Consider the following 6,840-nt stretch of genomic DNA (forward strand, 5'->3'; position numbering starts at 1 on the left):
CAATATGCCTGGAGACAAAAAATTGCTAAATAAAATTCTTCGGAATTTTGAATTTTCATTAAGGCCCTGTTACACGGTGCAATTTTTCTCGCAACTTGCAATGCAATTCTTCTTTTGAGAGATGTAAATTTGGCAACTACCGATCTTTTGTTTGTTTTACATGCTATGGGCCCATGGCGTTTCTTACACTTACATTTTAAAGAGTCTTCACTAATTTACATCTCTTAAAAGTGGAAATTGCTTTGCAAGTTGCAAACCAAAGTATGTACATAGTATAAAGACTATATATATTTGGCACTTCATAGACAATAACATAGTTAATGAGTTGCATTGTACTTTTATTTAGTCTCCAAACGCCCATGGGAACAATGAAATATGTTTAGGACACATTAAAGTGGTGATGTTGATTACAATTTATATTATGTACCTGTGGCCGATCAGTATACTGATACCAATTTAGTATACCAATCTAATGTTATGTCAGATGTTGGACATGACAATTCACACATGGGTATTAGCCAATCTGAGGTTGTGAATTCTTTTAAATAAATTATAAATTTAATGATGACACTAACAATAATGCATTGGGACATGGCACATTGTATACACAGCGTAGTATAGCCACACTTCTTCTCATTGCTCGACTTAAAGGGTCTACAAGTTGAATGGCACTCCTCACTCTCCATCTTTGTATATGAATATTCCTTTGTCTCAATGCGCCTTGAACGAACGTTTCACCCGCATTTGGCAAAATTTGAAGTACTTCCCTGACTATGTTACACAAATCATTTTCGGAAATATCTGTGTACGTGTTTCGTGGCCCATTAGTATCGCTCACTGGCAAACAAGTTTGTGTCTTTGTCGCAAAACAGTGCGATAGCTCACACCTACTTCACGGGCAACTTGAGACCAATTGCAGTGTATTCTGTGCAATCCAGTGATCGCACTTTCTGGAAGAAAATATGCCTTCTTCCAACCCCTCCTTCTTCTAGAGGACAAGCGAGACTAGTTGAAGGGTCAGATATATTTCTTGCCCAAAGTTCGTCAAAATCAGAGCATAAAGATTGCAGCTCGAAAAGCAATTGAGCAAGGTTGTCCTGGAGTTGAAAAAGTTGTTGATCGTCGACTTGATGATGATGAAGAATGTTTACCACTTACAAACTATCCTCGAGTCGTCTTAGATTAAATTCAAGAACATTGATATTATTGCTGTAGAGCTGATGACGAGCCTCAGAAATTATAGTTGGAATATTCTCAAGAAAGGTGTGTATGTTGTCTTGTGGTGTTGCCGCCATTTAAAATTTACAGTCAAGGCACAGGAGAGACTGGACCAAAGTGAATTTCCCCCCCGGCAAGATTTTGCTTTTGCACCATTAAATATGAAACAACATGAAGTATAATGACCCTCGTGATGTATTATGATTTAATAACCACGATAAATATATCACAAGCAGAGTGATATGTCACGTATATTGAAATATATTTTGTGTTTTGATACCCCTTGTCACGCGACGTTAATGTATCACCGTGTCTTTTCTTGACGTATATCACACGCCAATAACGTATATTTTGCAAGATATAACATATATATGATGCTATTTTGGACAATTGTTTTCAAATCTTTTGAACTGAATGAAATGAATTACTGGTCTAATATTTGGTTGTATTTTTTTTCAATCCTTTTTGAACAATCTTACTGAATTTCAAGTCTAGGAAATCATAATTAAAGAATTTAGCTTTTAAAATCTGTCACCTCATATTGGGTAATTATGGCTATTCTAGACATTAGTTTTCAAATTTTTTGAACTGAATTAAATGAATTGCTGTTGTAATATCCTGTTGTACCCTTTGTCTATCCCTTCTGAACATTCCTACTGAATTTCAAGTTCAGCAAATTAATATTAAAGAATTTAGCTTTCAAAATCTGACACCTCATATAAGGGAAAAATTGCTTTTGGACAATTGGTTTCAAATTTTTTGAACTGAATGAAATGAATTACTGGTCTAATATTCTGTTTTATGCTTTGTAAATCCCTTCTGAACATTCGTACTGAATTTCAAGTTCAGCAAATCAATATTAAAGAATTTAGCTTTCAAAATCTGACACCTCATATACAGGAAAAATTGCTATTTTGGACAATTGTTTTCAGATTTTTTTTAACTCAATGAAATGAATTGCTGGTCTAATATTCTGTTGTATCCTTTTTCAATGCCTTCTGAACATTCTTACTGAATTTCAAATTCAGCAAATCAATATTAAAGAACTTAGCTTTCAAAATCTGACATCTCATATACGGGAAAAACTGCTATTTTGGAGAATTAATTTCAAATTTGTTTAACTCAATGAAATGAATTGCTGGTCTAATATTCTGTTGTATCCTTTGTCAATCGTTTTTTAACATTCTTACTGAATATCAAGTCTAGCAAATCAATATTAAAGAATTTAGCTTTCAATGTCTGACATCTCATATAAGGGAAAAATTGCTATTTTGGACAATTGTTTTGAAATTTTTTGAACTGAAAGAAATGAATTGCTGGTCTAATATTCTGTTGTATGCTTTCGTAATCCCTTCTGAACATTCTTACTGAATTTTAAGTCTAGGAAATGAATATTAAAGAATTTAGCTTTCAAAATCTGACACCTCATATAAGGGAAAAATTGCTATTTTGGACAATTGTTTTGAATTTTTTTGAACTCATGAAATGAATTGCTGGTGTAATATTCTGTTGTATCCTTTGTCAATCCCTTTTGAACATTCATACGGAATTTCAAGTCTAGCAAATCAATATTAAAGAATTTAGCTTTCAATGTCTGACATCTCATATAAGGGAAAAATTTACGGTGGTCCACAAGGGTCACGGCAAATTTACTAAATCTACGGCACACTGATCCTATTTCACCTAAAAAAAATCATAATATAAACAATCTCACGACAAAAGCAAGCTAATCTTCACGGCAAAAACGCGCTAAATTTAATACACGGCAAAGACACTCTAACTTCACTGCAAAATCGTGCTAAGTCGACGGCAAAACCGCACATAATTCCGCGGCAAAATCGCGCTAATTCCGCGGCGGAAATATAGCGTACGGCGGATGTAAACGAAGGTGGCTTAGCAAAATTGAAATATCAAAGCAAAATGTCGGACGAGGACGAAAGAGAAAAAATCGAATACTTATTTTATAAAGGATATAGTTATGAGGAGATTGTTGGTTTACTGAGAGTGGAATATGGAATTCAAATAAGTAAGAGCATGTTAAAGAGAAGGCTCAAGGATATGAATTTGGCGCGCAAAAACGTAAATTACGACATTAATTTAGTTAGACAAACTATAGAGGAACTATTAGACGGACCGGATTCTAGTGTTGGATATCGATCAATGTGGCATAATCTTAAACTGAGAGGTATAGTTGTTCCTCGTCTTGTTGTTCAGCAATTAATGCAAGAACTTGACCCAGAGGGAGTTCAGGAAAGAAAGGTGCATAGACTACGAAGGCGGCAGTACCACTCTCCTGGCCCAAATAGTGTCTGGCATGCTGATGGCTATGATAAGCTGAAACCTTACGGCTTTCCCATTCACGGCTGTATCGACGGGTATAGTCGAAAGGTTATTTGGCTATATGTGACGCGTTCCAATAACTATCCAGATAATATTGCTGCATACTATATTGATTCTGTAATAGAGCTTGGTGGGTGTCCACGTAAATTGAATACCGACCTTGGAACGGAAAATGGCACCATGGCTGGCATTCACTGTTTTTTTACGGATGATGAAGATTCGCACCACTACGTTACATCGCCAACAAATCCAAGAATCAAATCATGGTGGTCATTTCTAAGAAAAAACTGGAGCAACTGGTGGATAAATTTTTTCAAAGATTTGATCGACCGAGATAAATTTAACACTGGCGATATGATTCATACGGAATGCATCTGGTTTTGCTTTTCGCACTTAATTCAAAGCAGTTTAAATGATGTTAGAGAACATTGGAATACCCATTACATACGCAAATCTCGACATGACACCATTTCAGGGAGACCAAATTCGATATATTTCCTGCCTGAATTACATGGAGGAATTAGTGGGTTGCTTGTTAATGTTACGGATGATGAATTAACATAAGCAAATGACTATTTAGTGGAGAGGGAAGTCGAAAATGAATACCAAGAAAACTTTCAATATGTTATGAGAACTTTGAACTTTTGTCAGCCGGAAAACTGGAGACAAGGGTTACAACTGTATGAAAATTTGACTACAATTGCAGTTAATGGCTGTTAAATTATCTTAAATTTCAATATAATAAAAATATTGCGGTTAATTGTTCTTTTCCACAGTTCAACATCAATATAATAGTAATATAATAAATGTACATTACATGTTTGCTTCAATTGAATAGGTATATTGTAATCATGTTATTATAAAGAAAGGTGTCGCTTTGAAAGTTCTTTTGCAATGAGAATTGCAGTTGCAACTTGCAATCGACATCTCCTTTCAACAACGACCAAAAAATGCTGTTGAAAATGACATATATATATCATATGGGTTAGGGTTAAGGAAGCATTTTGAATGCAGGGGTAAAAACGCTTAAGTTGTTCACAGTTACTGAAACCATGTTGTCTTGTTCCATGCAACTTGCTAACAACCATGTTCGTATGGTGCAGCAAAACATGGTTTCATGAAACTGGAACAACTTGAGCGTTAATTGTGTTTTAATAGATAAAATTGGATCTAGAAACTGTAAGTAAGGAAATCTTAACAAAATGTAAATGTACTAACAAGTTGTAGTAAGAACATAACAAAACTTTTCGCGTAATTACTGTACCAGACATTTACAAATCTTCTGTCACATACGAATTCACATGTTGTGCTATCTTTTTCCAAATGCTTGCGAATTACTTAGTGCTGTAAGGAAGACATCTCTGAAATTCTTTTGGGTTTTCATGTGCATTACTGGAAGTGTCAGGACACGACCACAAGCGCCAATTGTAGGAAAACAGATCGAGTGGTCAGGATTTCGATTCAGGCAGTCATGATCAAAGAAAACTTGGATTGATCGATTTCCACTTCCCAGCTCGCGATGTTTAACTGCCGCTAACCATCCCAAAACACCAGTTGGAGATATATCCTGCAAGCTGTAGTCTTCACTAACGGGTTCATTCTCATTAGCATTAGCATTCCCCAAAACCTCTTCATCATCAGCCCAAGCTATTATCTCTGTATCTACATTCAATTTTTCGTCCTCGGTCTCAAAGAGGAAGTCTTGGAAATAATCCATCATGGCCTCTTCTTCAAGACGTCTGTTTCTTCCTCATCAGAAAATTGCGGTTTAAGCAATGATAACACGTAATTAGCATCTACTGGTTCTTGCTGACCAAAAACAAACAGCTTGTACGTAACCTGGGGGTACCGACAAATTATATCAGAAAGCCCATAGAGGTTTAATCCTTTTCGGAATTCTCTGAGACACAAGATTCTTCTGCTCATGAAGCTTACAACAACAGAAGCGATGATTGACTCAACATTTTCTTCATTTATTTGGCCAGTGTACCCATGATCTATTATCATGTCCTGGTTGTTAATAAGATCTTTTCTAATGAAATCAAGCTGTTCCTTTTCTTTTATGGTTAAATGTTCGACTAAACTTCGGCTGGTAAAATCTACCTCCTCATCTGTGATGAAAGTTTGATAAACCTTCTCATCGAGAAAGCATGGTGGCGGCCCACCCTGCACTAAGCTAACACTTACTAATTCACCGCAAGCTTTGAAATTGCCACTGTGTATATCATTCGTTGAGTGACGCGGACTCCCATCAGGAAAAAACTTTGTGCTAATGTCCGAAATTACTTCAGTTAGAAATTCTTTTGCTAATGCTCCGGTGGCAATACCTTCCTCGCCTAAGAATCTTATGTGAAGAACATGTTCTGGCGAAAGTTTATTTGTTGCTCTTTGCTAAAGCTTCAACTTTTTTTCTAACTGTGCTTTTCTCTGGATAACAATAAATACTGAATCTTTCCCATTTGAAATTACTCTTTCTTCAAAGGAGGAAATCACGTGACATTCATCTGTGAATGATGTCCCGCTTTCGTTGGTAACTTCTGTCTCCTGACTCTCCTCTTTTTCAAGTTCAACTTCGATTCATGTTGCAAAGACAAAGCAAGTTTCTCGTCATTCGTAATTTGGTCTCGATCAGCTTTATCAACGCTTTTTCTTTGGCGTTTCGAAGTCGTATCCAGTACAATTTCATCGTCCGAATCACTTATGCATACCTTTGAATTGAAGAACAAAATTTTGTCAGTTCGTTTACATTAGCAGCATTAATTTGTTTTGTATCGAGTCACAATAGACTGTTTTATTATGCACTACTTTTAGTTATAATATAACATTTATAGTATGCGCGTGCTGATTGGTCGAGAAGCGTGTTTCTATAACTGAATAGAAACACGGAAAATGTTTTCTATTTCTTAATTGTTACATTCAAGAAATGGCGTCTTTGCTGTGGACTGTATATTATTTTCACATATATATCTTGATCATGTCGAGCACTATTTGTTCGTATCTAGTCATTCTAGTATCGCCACAACATTAAAGATCTATAATTATATTATGTACTTTATTTTATTTTGTGGATTTTGTGATAATATTTATTAAGAAGGCTGTCTTTACTCGGAAAAGGAATGTTTTTTCGTATCTCATGCTACACTGCATGGGAGGCATAATATATACAAAATATTGCCCAGTATACTGATACCCTCGGGTGGATACTGAATTAAGCATATAGATTAAGTTCATCGTGGAAATGGACATCTCCATATATAGTCAAGGTTGACACTTCATTTTGGG

At 35.6% G+C, this 6,840-nt stretch overlaps 1 pseudogene; it reads left to right on the forward strand.

Moving 5' to 3' along the window:
- The first annotated feature begins 3,138 nt into the window (after positions 1–3,138).
- On the forward strand, positions 3,139–4,278 carry LOC114540163 (annotated as a pseudogene).
- The last annotated feature ends 2,562 nt before the right edge of the window (positions 4,279–6,840 follow it).

The sequence above is a fragment of the Dendronephthya gigantea genome, unplaced genomic scaffold, assembly GCF_004324835.1.
Source record: "Dendronephthya gigantea isolate DGI-Jeju-01 unplaced genomic scaffold, DenGig_1.0 000222F, whole genome shotgun sequence".
In the NCBI taxonomy this organism is placed as follows: domain Eukaryota; kingdom Metazoa; phylum Cnidaria; class Anthozoa; order Malacalcyonacea; family Nephtheidae; genus Dendronephthya; species Dendronephthya gigantea.